The sequence below is a fragment of the Passer domesticus genome, chromosome 10 (assembly GCF_036417665.1).
Source record: "Passer domesticus isolate bPasDom1 chromosome 10, bPasDom1.hap1, whole genome shotgun sequence".
Taxonomy (NCBI): domain Eukaryota; kingdom Metazoa; phylum Chordata; class Aves; order Passeriformes; family Passeridae; genus Passer; species Passer domesticus.
In genome coordinates, this window is record NC_087483.1 from 30,175,667 (window position 1) to 30,192,795 (window position 17,129).

General features: G+C 37.3%; 1 long non-coding RNA gene across 2 annotated transcripts in view; it reads left to right on the plus strand.

Annotated features, from left to right (window-relative positions):
- LOC135309069 (uncharacterized) overlaps positions 1-569 on the plus strand; it is a 124,663-nt gene extending 124,094 nt beyond the window's left edge. For both annotated transcript variants that reach the window (XR_010369373.1, XR_010369374.1), the window contains exon 5: positions 439-569. This is a non-coding gene — a long non-coding RNA (uncharacterized LOC135309069). The remainder of the gene's footprint in view (positions 1-438) is intronic.
- The last annotated feature ends 16,560 nt before the right edge of the window (positions 570-17,129 follow it).

Genomic DNA, 17,129 nt, shown 5'->3' on the forward strand with positions numbered 1-17,129 from the left:
ACAAACAAATGTCTAGAGTAGATTGAGAACAGCACAAGCACATATGACACTTCCCCCTGTGCAGTCTGAAATGCCATGTCAATAATAATAGTTGATGGGTTCTCTGTTATGAATTTAATTACTTTATTGTTCCATGCATATCACCTCTTAGCATCTACAACATCCTCCAGCTTCATGTTCTATGAGTCTCCTACACCCTAAGGGGCAGAAAATTCCTGGTTTTCCTGTATGGTTTATTTTTCTGTTTGTTTTGAACTTGCCAATGTGAAGCTTTGTGTAGCATATGCTGTATCTTGTACTCATGAAGAGATGAACCATGAGTTGCCATCCTAACTCCCCATACTCTCCACAGTCCTCATGTTTTCAATGTCTTTCCTCAACCACAGGAATTTCTGTATATTTGCTAAGCATTGCTTCTCCTCTCTGAACTTTTTCCAGTTCCAATATGTGCTTGGAAATAAATGGCAGAATGGGATGTCTTGCTGCACAGTCCCTGTTTTTAGCAGAGGCTTTTGCAGCATGTTGCTGCTGATGGATTTGTGCACTCATCACCGTTAAAGCTTGAGGCTGTCAGCAGCAGCAGGTGAGCAATTTCAATTTTAAAGAGTTTTTCTTTTCTCTCCTCCCCAATACTGCTAAGCCAACTCATCATATCAAGCTGATTTTTTTTTTTTTTTGCTTCCAAGTTGTAAATGTAATCTTGCCAATGTGCAGTTACTACTTCCCAGCAGGCAGGTAATGCAGGCATTGTGAATCAATTCAGACTTTAAGTTTTTGTCGTGTTGTGAGAAAAAGGGAAAGACGAAGCACCAAAAAAAAAAAAAAAAAAAAAAGGCAAATCTAGGAACAACAATTTAAAATTAAGCAAGAACCTAACAGAAACATTTGTCAAACCTCACCTTGCCTTCTTAAGTTACTAGCCAAGTTTTCTATAAGCTACTTCTAACTAATCAGAGAGGAAGAGAGGATACAAAGAAGTGGAACTTCTAAGTATGGATAAATTTTGTAATTTTATGTTGTCACTCCCTCTAGATATTTTACCTGTTTTCACTGTATCGTGTTGAAAGGAAAGTGTTTGTTTTGATCTCAGCTTTTTTTAGCACAGTGTGCAGCTTGTTTTTGCAATAGTACTTAATGTCTTCCAAGAAATCCTGTTGAGGGTTTTCAAATGCCTCTTGTTTGCAGACAATTAAAAAATAGAAGTGGGTGGAGAAAGGATAGAAATAATCTGAAGGTGATGAAAATGTTTCTAAGAAGAAAGTTGCTAAAACTACAGAGGAATATAAAATTTTACACTCTGGGTCAATTAAATTTAGACAGTATAATATATCCATCAGAATGTGAATTTGTGTTGGAACTTGAGGGGTAGATTAAACACTCTGGTTGGATTTGGGGATGAGATTTTCAGTAGCAGTCAATCTGTTCTTTCTATTTAAGTGATAATAGTGTTCAGTCAGCATTCAGCACACTTTGAATATCCTAGGATTCGGCTCTCTGGTTTTATAAGCTGAATCTTCAGTTCTTTACGAAAAGAAAATATCCTGCAACTCAAAGACACATTTTCCTGAAATTAGATGTTTTTTTCAGGCTCCAGGGTGCTAAAATGCAGTCTTATTCTGTAGTATTTGAAAGCCTATCAAGGAATCCCTTGGTTTTGCAGCATCTTGGATCACTGTTGAACCTTTTTTACAGTCAACTCATTCCCTCAAGAGTCCTTTCATATTATCTGCTTTTGGGGTAATATTATCCTAATAAATCCATCACTACTATAGTTGTGGATCCCTACAACTATAGTTTAACTCTGACAATGGAAGAGTAGAAAACCTACATTTAAAACACCCCAATTTGATCAGCCTTGGGAAGAGGAAACTAAAGAACCTTAGAAAGACTCACCTGATTTTCTTTGAGGAATATATGGGAACCATCAGCATGTGCTGTATCCATGCATCCTTATGTGCAAAACAGGCCTGAGTTGAGCACATATTACAGTGTTTCCTGACCCTGACAAACTGCAGCTGCAATTGCTCTTTTTGAGCTAAACATGCACCCTGAGCCAGCTGCAGCACCCACAATTTTGAAGACAACTTTTCTGGAGTTGTAGGCTGAGCTAGATCTCTCCAGAGATCCCTTTCAGCCCAAGTTTCCCTATGACTATGACTCTGGAAGTGGCAGCACCTTCTCAGCTGCTGTAGGGATTCACTGAAGTTATTATCGATCTGTAGTTCTAAAACCACCAAAGGACTGCTCTGGGTACTGAGTTGTGAAACTGCTGGGGATGGGGCACTGTCAAGATACATTAATGTTTGAGGCACACCTTCACTTTTCCAGCATGTGTTCTAGGCTCCTTCCAGTCCCAGAGGATCCTGCTATTTCCATGTTTCTGCACACTTTTCTCTTGAGTGGAACCACCAGTAGATTTCCTGCATATTCCTCTCAGGTTTACGTCTTGTTGTCACAGCTCTGGCTAAAAAAACATCACAGTAAAGTTTGATGGAGCAAAAATAAGATATGAATGATTCCTTAGACAGGTTTCAGGTCACTGAGAATTAGCAAAAAACAGTAATCAAGTGGTAATGGCTGGAGTTCACCTGCAGCCCAATAGATAACACATTTCAACTTGTAAACAATCTAATTACAAGGCTTAAATTAAAACCACATTCATCCCGTTACTCCTTTTCTTTCTTTCTTTCTTTCTTTCTTTCTTTCTTTCTTTCTTTCTTTCTTTCTTTCTTTCTTTCTTTCTTTCTTTCTTTCTTTCTTTCTTTCTTTCTTTCTTTCTTTCTTTCTTTCTTTCTTTCTTTCTTTCTTTCTTTCTTTCTTTCTTTCTTTCTTTCTTTCTTTCTTTCTTTCTTTCTTTCTTTCTTTCTTTCTTTCTTTCTTTCTTTCTTTCTTTCTTTCTTTCTTTCTTTCTTTCTTTCTTTCTTTCTTTCTTTCTTTCTTTCTTTCTTTCTTTCTTTCTTTCTTTCTTTTTCTTTCATCATGCTTCCACATTCCCTAAACTGATTATTTGTTTCTTTCTAGGTTGCCTCTGGAAAGGGGACAAGCCTAAAGACTTAAGACTAGTGAGATAGTAATCATTGGTTCACACTGCTTCCCTTCTAGCCATTTGCTGTAAGCAAGAGCAAGAACAACAAAAAAAAAATATACAAGACAGAAAGAAACAGAGCCCGAGGAGAGAACATTCATATTGTCATTTAGATGAACTATGCAGCTATCTCTCTTGACACACCTATTCCACCAACATGCTTCTTCTCAACCTGGTATTCATTTTCTGTCCTTCTTCATTACATTAGCGATCCTTTTTTCCTCTCCTGCTCTGACTACACCCTGCTACACTCACTTATTTTTTGGCTATATTAGCCAGGTTGTATTGCTGTCCTGCGGGTGACCTAGCAGCTCAAACTAATAACACATATTTCTTTGTCAACATTTTATTTTCCAAGCTTGTTGAAGACATTTTATATGTCCAAATTGCAGTGATGCATTTTGGGGATAATAACACAGAAGTGGAATTAATGCCTTTTGGATCTTTCCTTTCTAGCAAGATTGGCCTGGATAAATGGTTTTCTCGCCTAGCCTATTTTGGTTTTCTTTTGTTTCAAACCTCCTGAATTTACTAATGTTGGTTGTTTTCTTCTAGACCTCTTCATAGAATTTTTTATGTTTGTTTCACTTTCTTTGTTCTTGAAGAGCAGGATCTGCAAGTTCTGGTTCTAATTAAAAATAGAATAGATTGAGACATTCTGATATCATGAAGGTGAGATTGGTTTCATTTACATTGCAGAATGCCTGGGGCATTTATGTATCTGTGGAGGACCTATCATAATGAGGTTTCCTGACTGGAAATCTGGTGTGTGTCTAAGATTCCTGACACATGATTGAGACAATGCTCATGATAAAGATAATTGAATTTCAGAAAGAAAGTAGAATTATTTTTAGTCTCCCTCATTTATATTATCATTAATCTTGTAGGAACATTGTACCTTCAAAACTGTGACCAATTTTGTTGAAAATGGCCAGTCAAGGCAGATGGGCACATGAATGTCAGATGATCACAGGAATTTTCTGTGCCTTGAGAAACAGGGTTAGAGAAGGATTGGCAAAGAATGGTTATTTCTTAACTATGCAATAGTGCAGAGAAAGATGTGCTGTCAGAGCACGTTGCAGGTAAGGCACAGCAACCCACATTCCTCAGTAAAACACTGACAATAATAATTTTTTTTTGCAAGCAAGATCCACAGGCTTTGTGAAGTAGAGATAAGGAAACAGAGATAAAGTTTGATTCTCCTATAAGACTCCATCCACATGCAGGAGCAAAACTTCCTGGTCCTACAAATGTTAGGATATGAGAGGATAAAAAAGCAATGAAAACAGTAAAAGAAAATAAATTTACCTCATTTTTAACACCTGGAGGATTTACAGTTGTTTTAATTTAATTCTAGATTCTCACAGGAAGTTAGGTGCCCTAGGGATTTCTTGGGAATTAGGTACCTAAATCCTTGCAAAGGTTTGTGTGGGTGACTTACCCAAGGAGATGCACATCATCTCTGCCGGGTTGAGATCTGAACGAGACCACATGTGGCTGTGATTTCTGTGTTTTTGAAATGCTACTGCTGGGCACAAGTACAGGTTTGATTTGGTTTTAACATACAGAAACAAGTTCTAGTCATATATTCATGCAAATGAAAACCCCATAACAAAACAAAAAAAAAAAGTTTGAAGTTCAATTATAAACCATTAACATATCTAATCTGACTTTAAAGTTATCAACCACAGAAATTAACCAGGGAAGTTAGGACCTAGTGCTGTAGAAAGGATGTTGGTTTGTTTTGCTGCAGATTACCACCAGTGGCTCAGGCTGCTTCTTCAGTTCCTCTTCCAGGTAAGGTGTGTGTGACCATGTTAGTTCAGGTGCTGTGCCTCACTGGTCATTAGCCAGACCACTACAGTGTGGCTCCCATCTGGAGCAGTCTGTGTATTGGCTCCAGCCTGCCTGCAGTGTGGGTACAGCTGGCTCCATGCATTGTCTCTGCAGGCTCAAACAAGCTTCCAAAGACAGTGTAGTTCCCTGAGGCTAGGGGTATCATGAAGAAGAAATGGCTATTTCATCACAGAGACCAATCGTGCTTAATTTATTGAGGTTGGCAAAAAAAGGGTGAAGACTCAGAAGGCACAAAGGCAGTGGAAAACCAGGCATGTTAATATCGTTAAAAATGGGCATAAACTGGCTATAATAGAAATTGGATGATAGTTTCTGATCTCTAGATGTCCCTTTAACAAGGGAACAATGTTTAAAAGACCTGACTTGTTTTAGGACAATATGGATCCCTTTTCAAAAGTACTCTGCCCAAACAGCTTAGTAATTTCTTTCTCCTGTCTGAGGACCATGACTTACCTCACAGGGAACATTGTGGGGAAAAATGAATGGATAAATGTAGGATGCTAAAAGAGCTATTAAATACTAGATAGCCAGAGAGATTCAGCTGTGAATATTGACAATAGCTCAACGTGTAGGATTCAGGATGTCTTGTCTTCAGGCCACGCTGAAATTTATCCTACTGTATCCTTTCAAATTAGCCAGGTTCCAGCAATGTGTTATGTAATGTACATAAGCCATCCTGTCGTGAAGGGAAAAAGAGATAATAGTTACCACACTCGAGCAGCAGATTCATGTAGGTAAAACGAGCCACAGTATTCGAAATGTCAAAATTGTTAATAGCTTTGCATTCATCTGGGTGTTAATTTGTATTTATTACTGAAGCAACAAAGTGTGGAAGGAGCAGGTGACATGCTTTCACCAAAGTATCTATTGCAATCATTTCTTGATGATAAAAGCATTTAGAATATGTCTAAGAGATAAAAGAGCCTTTCTGATCAACTGAACCAAGTGTGAGGGTTAACAGTCTCCCTGTGTTCATGAGATATATATTTATATACAAAACACCAAAGAAGATAGCTTTGATATGCTCTAAGCCTTTTCAGGAGGCAGATTTTAACAGCTTGTGTGTATTCTGTCAGTCAAAACTCTTTTGAAATGTGTAAGGCAAACTCAAAGCATTAACACTGGGTTTCAGGGATTTCTGCTGGAAGTTGGGGACCTTCCCTTCTCAGTCAGTAAAGCTCTTTCTTTGGGTGTGTGTCAAACAGCCAGAAGGGGAAAAGGAAAAAAAAAACCCAAAAAGGAAGTGTTTCTACAGTAGGGAAACAGGTATTCTTAACATGTGCAGAGTGATTGTGTTTCAATACTCACTGTGATCACAGCCCAACCTGCTCATCTACTCCACGGTGGTTACCATTCCTACAGGTCCAGCAGATTTCCTATTCTAATCTGAGGAAATAACTCAATGCCAGGGTAAATTTTCCTAATGTGCTGATTTTTGGTGACAGCTTGCACTGAGGGCACCAGCCATCTCTGACTGCATGCTCTAGAAAGTAGAAATAAAACCAAGTTATCTCATTTGAGCAGTTATCCAACATGAAATTTTCATTTCATCAGGCACAGTGTTGGTGCCTTGAATTCTAAGCATTTGGCCTTCTGCTGCTGTAAACTGCTATGTGAGCTCTAAAGCAAACCCAGTGCACATTTTTCGTGTGTCAATGTTCCTCTTTATTCCCATACCAAGATAATTCTTGGCGAGGTCGTACAATGGGCTTTTTCTTATGCAAGCTGCTGCTTCAGAACCCAATGCAGAGAGCTCCAAAATCTGAACTTCAGCACTAGTTCTTGTTTATCTCAACAACAGGGAAGGGGAAACTACATGAAAAGAAACTATATATTTTACTTTTTCTTTTTTTTTTAACTTCCTCATGTCTTGAGCAGTACTTGTATTCGTACTATGTACAAGTATGCACGGGTGAACACCTGTTGACTTGTGACTTGTATAAATTAGGCACATATTTAGTTATCATCCTTGTCATAAAATTCCTTATATAAGAGTAAATTGATGTTTACTACCCAGCACTTCTGGCCTCACAAGAGAGAGTCAGAATCTTTTTTGTTTCGTTATTATTGCTGCTGTAACTGCAGGTTTGCTCATCTCTGAGGTATTGGGAGTACATTATAGACATCATTAAATTTATGGCTCTTGTGGTTAGGAAAAAAAAGAACTGGTCAAACTGCTGACAAGTTTATATCAACACCTGAGCATATCAAAGATTAAAAGGTAAGCTTAAGAAATGTTTGCAGCTCCCTGCTAAGTGTGCTTCCTATTACTGGCATTTGATGTTCATCTCAGTTAGTCATCAATCATCAAACTTTAGATATTTTGCCAGTAATAAAATCAGGGTGTTAGTATGGATAGAACTGCTACAAATTTAGACAAATTGCCTCTTTCTCTCTTTTTTCTTTGGTTTATACTTTTGAAAAGAGTTGGTAAGTGTGAGACACCCAAATGCTTTTGGAATTCAATGAAATTTGAGGCTGTTTCTCTGAATAAATACTAAGAAACTCTGACAATAATGTAAAAGGAGGAACCTAAAAGGGTCCCTGAAGTCTTAAATTTAGCCTTTAGATTCTTCTAAAGAACTTTTAACTCTGCAGTTGCAAATAATGTTTTTCTGTTAATCAGAAAGGGCATTGAGATATCTTAGTTGTACTCCATGTTTATAGAATGATGACTGCCTTTCCACTTAGTCACTTCATGCACCAATACCAGGAAAATATTAAAGAAGCCAAAGAAATATGTATTTTTCTTCTCTCTGTAGCTTTAGAGGCAAGTCTGCCAAGAGCCTGAGCTCCACTGCCTTCCTTATGGCTGAGGGTAGTTATGCAGCAAAAGTGTATTCACATCTGTGAATTTGAATTGTCTTGCTCTTCTAAGGCAAGAGAAGGAGGTTTGCCACCTTTACTTCATGTGCAGAGGCTGAGATCTGTGGAAAAGCCTGGAAAAACTCTTATGCCTTTGGACAGAGGAGCAAAAGAAGATTTTACCTGCAGACTTGATGGTGGTTCTAGAATGAGTTTGTGCAGAAAGGTGTCCTGTCCCCATTACATCTGCCCTGAACTGTCCCTGTGGACAGCAAGGGATTCACTGGTTGTGACTTTCCTTGAAAATATGCTCAGAGGCAATATTGAGGGGCTTGAACTGTGAATATTTTTTCAGCTTTTCTTCACAGCTCAGCTCTCCTATGTTGTCAGAGTTTCCAAAGCAATTCTTCATACTGATCCTTTTGAAAAATGTCTGTGTGCTGGGGAAGATCTGTGATTAGCTGCCCAGTGCTTCCTTCATCAGAGCTGCTGGGAATTCCTTTCTGTTGGGTTAACAACCAGAAAATTGTGGAGTTTTTTGTTTTTGTTGTTGTCATTTGTGGGGGTTTTTTAAATTGAATGTTGTGCTGTGGCATGTCATGTATGTAATCCTTCAAAGTTTACTATAGCTGGTGGAATGGCTTAATGATGGTTTGACAGGCCAGCTTCCCTGTTGTCAAACCAGAGCACAGCCTTACAAAGTGAGCCTGGTGTTGTTTCCTTTCCCGTCTCCATTGATTTGTGAATCCATACTCATCACAGAGTGTGATTTTGTTCTTGTTTCTCACACTTCCCCTGAGCTAACTGTGCCTGTTATTGTGTTTTGGATTTGGCTTCAGGTTCCAACTGAGATTTTATATCTTGGATGCAGAGTGTGAATTTAAAAAAAAAAAAAAAAGGAGAAAAAAGCTGTTTTATGATGTCTGTGAGTCTTCTTGTACTTTAAGGTGGCTTTCTAGCCTGGTCTACACACATGGCTTTCCTTCCTGGTTTATGTCTTTTAACCCCAGAGTAACCATTGCAATTGTGCATTTCTTCTCTTGAGCATGGATTGAAAGGTGAGTGGATAGGAGAGTTCACCTGCTCTGTAACCAAGCCCATGGAACAGCTCTTCTCTCACTGAGCTGCATGCTGGGATGCACCCTTGGTTCACCACACCATAAGAGATCTTTTTTCTTACAGAAAACAAAGAGGAGTGAGGGAGAGATGGAGGAAAGATGAAATTTAGGAACTGGAATTTTGGGGTTGTTTCCCACAGGCTTCTTCCGTTTGATGCCTCTATTTCTCTACAAATACATTGTAGAAAAAGTGAAACTCAGGTAAGTGCCAGGCTTAAATCTCTCTCAGATGTGGAACTTAACAAATCTCTACATTTGGGGTGGTGAGCTGTTATGGGGAAAATAAGGATTGTACATAATGGGAAATTATCAGATATGGGACCTTAGAATAACCTTAAGGTCTATCTTTATCAGTAAAACAAAAATATATTTATACTCTGTATTCTACCTAGAAATCCTAGGCTCAATTCAGATCTCTAAGTATGGGACATAAAGAAGCCAGAATTTCTTGTCTAGTTTCTTGAGCTGACACAGGATCTTCACTATTCCAGTTTCCTTTAGTCTAAAATTGAAATAATCTATCTTCTAAGAGACAGCATGCTGATGATTTGTTTCATATCTCACTCTAAAAATGGCACATTATTATGAATCCATCCCTTCTTGCAGCAAGTATGTGATGATAAGGAATCACTGTACCTTTAAAGCAAAGGCAAAATGTGAAATAACAGTTGTTCCTTTGGAATTGATGAGTTAACCTGGATTTTTTTTTTTTTTTTTTTTTTGTATCCCAGGCTATCCAGACTGCAGAACTCAAATTGCTACCATTACATTTTTCTGAGGCTTCTTGTTACAGAATTCCTTTGAAAGGTTAATTGTCAAACTTCAGTTTGGGACTGTATAAAGTACTTCAAAACTCCATAACTTTACTGAAGTATTAGCATAAATATGGTGGGTGATAAAAGGAGTTGTTTTTCATATTTTTTTGAAAGGTTGAGCTCATATCATTATTCATGATTGAGTAAATAGGTTTTTATTCCAGGATACTAACAGCACTATAAATACTCATTTTAAGGTTTATGAATCTCACCTGAGTCTCACTAAAGTAGATGGAAAGGTATATCTTGATATACATGTTCTTAGGATAATATTCTTTACCTGGAATGACTATAATTCACCTTTCCTTGGTTGTTTAGTGCAGTATTTTCAAAACTCTCACAAAAGAATTAAGTATGAAAGCAGATGGTGTTTAAGCAAATGCTTGTGTTCTCTTCATCTCCCCTCTGATGAAGTAATGGAGGAATTGTACAAATTTCATTGATTGTTGCCTGCCCTGCCCCATCTATCAGAAAAGTATTACCATCTTTTTTTATAAAGTCCTTGGAAATCTATCAAGGGAAAAGTGATATGCAAGAATTAGATGGAAAAGTATTGCTGTTCCTATTTGTTTTAATTTTTCTTTAACATTATATACAGACCTTGTGTCTACTGAGCACAAGAACTTGGCTGGACAAAGCCATATTCTGAATTTCATCTTGTATTGACTGCAACACAAGTGCTTTAAAAAGTAAGGATAATAAGGATCCCTGACTCTGAAAATGTCCTGGAACAGATTGCTTAGAAAGGCTGTGAATGTTCCATCATAGAACATTTTGGAGAAAAGGGCAGGGAAACATCAATCACAAAGGAAGACTCTTTATTGGGAAGGGGCAGCAGAGAACAGAGAAAGTTGAGTTCCTTCCTAAAGGAGGATAATTTTTTAAAATTGATTCAAAATATATCTTGAGGCAAAATAACAGCAAGTTCATAACCAGGGTCATTATTTTCTTCAAATTTATATTATTTTTTTCTATGGTTCCAAATAAAAAAATTAGGAAATATTTGATGGCAACTGTTCCTGTGGAATAACATAGCATTGCAAAGGGTGAGCCCACAGTCTACTCCTAATAGCACTGAACAGGATCATCAGCCACTGTACAGGGTATCTGCTCTAATGCTGCTCACCAGGTAGAAGGCAAAGGAAGCAGAGAAGAACCCATCAGGGAAAGTCACTCCTCTCAGTTGCCATGCTCTTTCATTAGGCTTTGCAGAAGCTGCATGGTGTGTCTCTGAATCACGGTGATGCACAGCACTGAATGTCCAGCAAGCAGGAGTATCTGGGCACCTACGGCTCTGCCAATTCCTCCAGCCATGCAGCTGGGGCTGGATGGAGCCTCCGTTCCTGCTTTGCCTCCTGCTGTGACCAGCACAGCTAACTTACCACTGCCACAGGACTGAGCTGGGGCAGGGGAGGACCAGGACCTTGAGAGAGAAGATATCTCCAACTTGGCCATTCCTTTTACTGGGAGTTGCAAAAATTTGTCTGTTCCTTTGTTTGGACCAGATAGTAGGGTGCCCTAGATAATATCTAAAATAAATTAAGAATGTAATATATATACACATATATGTGTGTATCTATATATGTGTGTGTATGCATGTACATATGTGTACATATATTATATATATATATGTCTACATACAAAATACAGAGATATATTAGTGTGTGTATCTATGTATACCTAGTGAAGACAGAGTAAAGAGATGTATAAACCAAGCAAGTAATAAATTAAGTTTATGTTAGTTTTGGACAGTGCTTTCCTGGCAGGAAAATTCCCATAGATCATTCTGTCACTGCACTGTGGTTGGGAGTTGGCTGCATCTCTGAAAAAGTCCTCTGTAGAACATTGTCTTCTGCAGATAAAAGTTGAGTGGCTATTTCTGTAAAGGAATTTTGTCTCTCTGAGCACAGTTTCAGGACACAGCTGCATTTACGTGAACCTGGTTATAGCATTTCTTAGATCATACCGGAGAGACTTATGACCTTCATAAAGCCAAGAAGGACAAGCATTGCTGCTTTAAAAGCTTTTAGGAACTGATCATTTTTCATGCCCACTTGTCTCTGGCAGTTATAGTAAATTTGCTGTTCTCTACATGGTTCCAAGATACACTTTTCCTTATTACAGAACCACAACAAAAAATTAAGTAATATATGATTCCAGCTTCAAATGCAGTTATACTGCTTTGGTTAATTTCCGTTTAACTTAGTAGTGTATTAGCTACACACCGGTGGTTCTTCTGCCTCTAAAAGGTGACATCTAGAAGTCCACAGAAAAGAGGTTGTTTTACAGCTTTCTTAGATCCAGATATCCCTAGAAGTATTATTTTTGCTATAGTAGTAGGTACTCACCATAATCCAGAATCCTCTTTTGCTCTGCTGTGTTTTTTTCATAAGGAACAAGATCATTCAGTCTCAGTGCATTATTTCTACTGTTTTCATAATTATTATTATTAATGAACAGTGATTCCCAGCCTTAGGATTTATCAGGCCATAAGTGAATTGACAAACAGAAAAAATTACTGCCACAGAAAGCAGGAATGCAAAGGATTATTCTGGACCTGCTGAGCTGCATGCTACATAAACAGAAACAATGATCCTCTGACACCAAATATCTTATTAGTTAAATGTAAGACAAGATAAAAGGTGCAGACTTTTTGGAAACAAAGGTAGTTGTGATAGACTTTCCTGAAAGTTCAACCTCAAGGAGGGCTCAGTCTTGCTTGATCTTTCTTATCAGTGCTGTGTTATAAATAATTGACACTTTGCTAGAAAGTGTCCTTCAGGTAGAAATAAGCAGCCAATTAAGCTTTCCTTAGTATTGTTATTTTCTTTTTTTCTAATAGTTTCCAAAAACAGTAGTTGGGTTGCCTTTTTTATTAAAGACAAGAAAGAATTCTCCAGGCAAAAAAGCACAGTTAACTGTGCAACAATTCCTGGATGTTTGTTTTGAGATGATTTGGCATGTTTCAGTTTGTTCATGCAGCAGTGGAATGGTTTTTTCCCAGGTGGCACTTACAAGGGTTGTTGGCATCAAGTCTGCAAGGCGACGTGTGCCCAGGTTTCCAGAAAAATGTCTAAATTTCTGAATAGAGCTTAATAGCTCAAAATAGAGATTGGAAACAGAATTTCCTCCTGTGGGGATTTTCACAGATATTGGTCAAAGGCAGTAATATTTGTTTTTATTGATATTAACCAATTAGACAACTTAAAAATATCCTCCCTCTGGAGTAGAATTCTTTAAAGCCCTTAAAAATCCCAATTTAAAAAAAGGAACATAAAGCAGGTCATTTACTCTCAATTTTGGTAGAAGTTATCCTTCAAGTTTTACTAATCCAGATATATCAACATTAGAAAATAGTAAAATATGCTAACAGAGAAACAGGAAAGAAATGTAAATAGCTCAACTTTTTTTTTTATTTTTTTTTTTTTAGAAAAAAATAAACAGCTCACAGGAAAAATGGTAAAATACAATTTAGAAGACCTGTCTTAGCAGAATAGAGGGGATGAGATGCAGCTAAACCTCACATGAGAATATAATCTCTGTGTTCATAGTGCTGTGCTGGTTGTGAGTGATCTGCCCAGGGTGGTGGGTTCCTGGTTCCTGGGCTGATCAAAGCACCAAAGGTAGATGCACCCCCTGGAGAGACATCACTGTAAGAGATTCTTGCCAGCCAAAGATGTAGGAGAACTGACTCAGGCAGTGGATGTCAAGATCTAGGGAATATGTAAGACTTCATGAAAGAAAAAAATAAGAACAAGATGCTAAACAAAACAGCCTCAGCACTTTTATTTCAGAAACCAAAGCTGAGCATTTCTATGAATTGAGATGCTACAAATACTGTGAGATTCATGATGAATTATTGAGAGCTGGTAAGACTGCAAGTTTTTGGAGTTAAAGGAAGTGAGACCTATGCCACGTGAACACTCCCTGACAGCTCATTGTCACTGACAATAAAGTATATACTTTCCTTCACCAGGGAGGAGAAAATATCTTGGGGTTTTTGTATTTTTTTTTTTTCACAGACCCATTCTTTAGTTCAATAATGATGATTCACAGTGTGGTATCAAACATTAATGTTCTTTACAACATCTGGAAAATACTGACTGGAAAATTAAGAGGAGATTAATGTTCCTTCTGATATTTTTATCCTCTTCACGCCTCATCATCATGCCCACTGTACCATGAGATCAACAAGATTAGATATCTTTGAAATATGCTCACCAACAGAATGTGATATTCAGGCTGAGGTAAGAAGATAAGAGCAACTGACCTGCAAGATTAAGGTGACAAATTAGACATCCAACAGGACATCTTTGTTCTAAATAAGTGAGGTATGAATCCATGATGCATAGTTGTGTTGACTTCTCCTCAGCTAAATTGTAATTCATAAAAAATACAGACAGTGTTTTGTTTCTGATTGTTCATGGTTCAAGTGGCAATGAATAACACAGGTTGACACAGAAGATGGAGGGAAAGAAATAAAGAACTTTGAATAAATAAACTGAAAATAATTAATAAGTAATGTATAAGTAAATTGCATAGTATGTTATTAATGTAGTACATAAAATAATATCTATATAGTACATATGTATAAGTAATATATATTTGATAGATACTAGATTTATAGATGCCTATTCAATACATTGATGTATATAAAATATATGCATATAATCTATGCAAAGCAGAATATTTGCATATAAATATATACATATATATGCATAGATAGATACCTAAGATGTAGATATGGGTATAGAATTTATATTAAAATAACCCATTGTCCGTCTTCCTTGAGAAGCAGCTCAAGAAGCAGTTGGCTCAAAATGCAGTTTGGTGGGTTAAACCTTGGTAAGAATCCTAACAATTACGCTCATGGATCATATGGAACAAAATAGTTTATGTTGTCAAAAATGAGCACAAACATCTGCTGGTCATGATATAGATCCATTTTATCCTTAAGATTGCCTTTTGTCATCCTGCCAGCCTTATGATACTCTATCCCTCCAAACTTTTAAACTCTGAACATCAGTAATGTGTTTAACTGAAGTGGTGCAGTGTTGAATACTGCTTTTTTTGATTTATGTATTATATATATATATATTAAGGGGCTATCTAATGAAGAACATGCTCCTCTGCCCAGCAGAGAGTGAGTCATTGTAGGATTTATCCATATGATATAAAAGAGAACCTAAGCTTAAGTGACAGTGCATTAAGAAAGTGAAATTAAAGTTGAAAATGGTCACCATTTTTGGGACAAGGTGGGGAGGGGGCAGGAAAAAGCCAAATAGCCAGGTGTATTTGTGCTAGTGATTAAATGTTCCACTCAATGTAGGTTTGAATATGACAATGGGAAAAAAACCATGAATTTTTCTTCTTTCTGTCAATTATTCGTTATTTATTGCTCAGAATTTTTGTTATGCAAGCACATAGAGTGTAACTAATGCATCTTTTTTATGACAATTATAGTATTTGTGAAGGAATTTTCCATGACTTTCAGGATCAGATAAAAAGGAAGTGGTTTGGAAAGGGCACTACTAAACAAATGCATTCTAAAATAAATGTTGAGTAATTCAATCATCAGAATGTATGAATAGAGTAAGCTCCAAAGTGAAACACAGTGACCAAAGAAATTAGTGGAGCCAAGTTGCTAAGCAGAGATAAATAGGGGTCTAATTGGTTTTATACATCTCAATTGAGGTACTTATTCATGTGCGAAAAACTCACAACATTAAAAATAATTTGATTTAGAAATTGTTTTCATGGAAAGCATTTGGTATGAAGCTCTTCTATCAATGTAATATAATGACAGCAGAAGAGAAGATATTTCCAATTAAACACTTGAAAGCTTCATAGCCATAAATTAGTTGGTAGGCAACAGAGTTTGTATGAACTGTGACCCTGAATGGGAAAATATGTTCTCTTCAGAAAAGCCATGCAATTGAATGGCATAAACTTGCTCTAAAAATTCTGATAGGTCAGTACTTACATTTGTAGTTAAATGAGAATTATGCTGTCTAATATGTTTAGCTGCTGTCTTCCACTGGAGGACATCAAAGTAGCTTCAAATATTTGAGTGCCCATATGACTCGGAAGTATCAGAATCACAGAATATGCTGAGTTGAAAGGGATCCAAAAAGATCACTGAGTCCAACTCCTGGCCCTGCATGTCCATCCCTCATGAATACCTCTTTGGAACTATTTTTAATTAGTCAAAATTGGTTTGGACTGCCATTACCCAGGACTTTCCAACCTCAGGCAGATAAAACAAACAAGCTAGTAGATAGATTATCCAGTATCATGCCCTACTTTTTGCTCCTGTTTTGTTCTTACCTAATTCTTGCTGCTCAGTGAGACAAGAGGGGTGAGAACAATGTATTTAATAGCTGACATATTCCAGCTGGTGATGGATGGGAGCTTTGGATCCAGCCAACTCAAGATGGAATTTAACACGGATGTCTGACTGGATGGGGTCTTTGGTTGCTAGAATTGTCACAGTGACCTCTGCTCTATTATGTGAGGAGTCTCAGCTGGTTAACCTCCTTCAAAAAATTCACAAGGACCAAGAGCACTGGCTCCAGCAATTTTGACCCTGTTGACTGGGTCCCTGTGGGCCACATTGTGATGGAGGGACGTGCCCAAATGAGTAATTTCAGACACTTAGACCATAGGGCAGATCTCACAATGAATTCAAACTCCAGCTTCCAACCTGGCTGCTTTTATTTCTCATAAAGAATGCTGTGGGCACAAGAGCCCTCTATGTGTTGTGCCTTTGTGAAGGCACTTAGAAATACATAAATTTTGGCTAGAATACTGAGAAAATGCTTAAAGAAGTAGCTCAGTAATGCATTTGGTAGATCAGTCAAAGACAAAATTAGACACTGACCATTTATATTCTTAGAAGGAAACAAGAAACTCATGGGCACTGCTGTTTGCTGCAGTTTAATGAAACATGCATAATACAATGGAAAGAAAAGAAAATAGTCTTCTGGCAAAAAAGCATGCTTTCAAGACAAAAAGATATGACACATATATACTGACATCACCAAATTAATTTTGAGTTTTGAAATACTAAGCTTTAATTAAAATTGTATTTCAGTAAATGGAAGGTTGCAATAGTTCAGATTAAAAAAATAATGTTGAAGGTTTTATCCTAAACGGAAATTAAGCCTGTTTCATACCCTTCTAACAAAGTTTTGAAATATGTAATTTTATTTCTCGAAACAAGGTTTTGTGCTTTAACTCACATAATGGTCCTTGAATGTTCTGAACATACATGTAATGATGTTTATCTCCTACACAATTTTCGTTAAACTTGCCCTAATTAATGCCCCAAAGTCCATCAGTAAGGAAAAAGAGTGAAGAAACATTTCTGAAAGATCTGTGTAATGGATGCTGGATGACAGCTAATCAGGAAAACAAGGGCTTTATTGTTTTTAAATGAAAATCAAGATC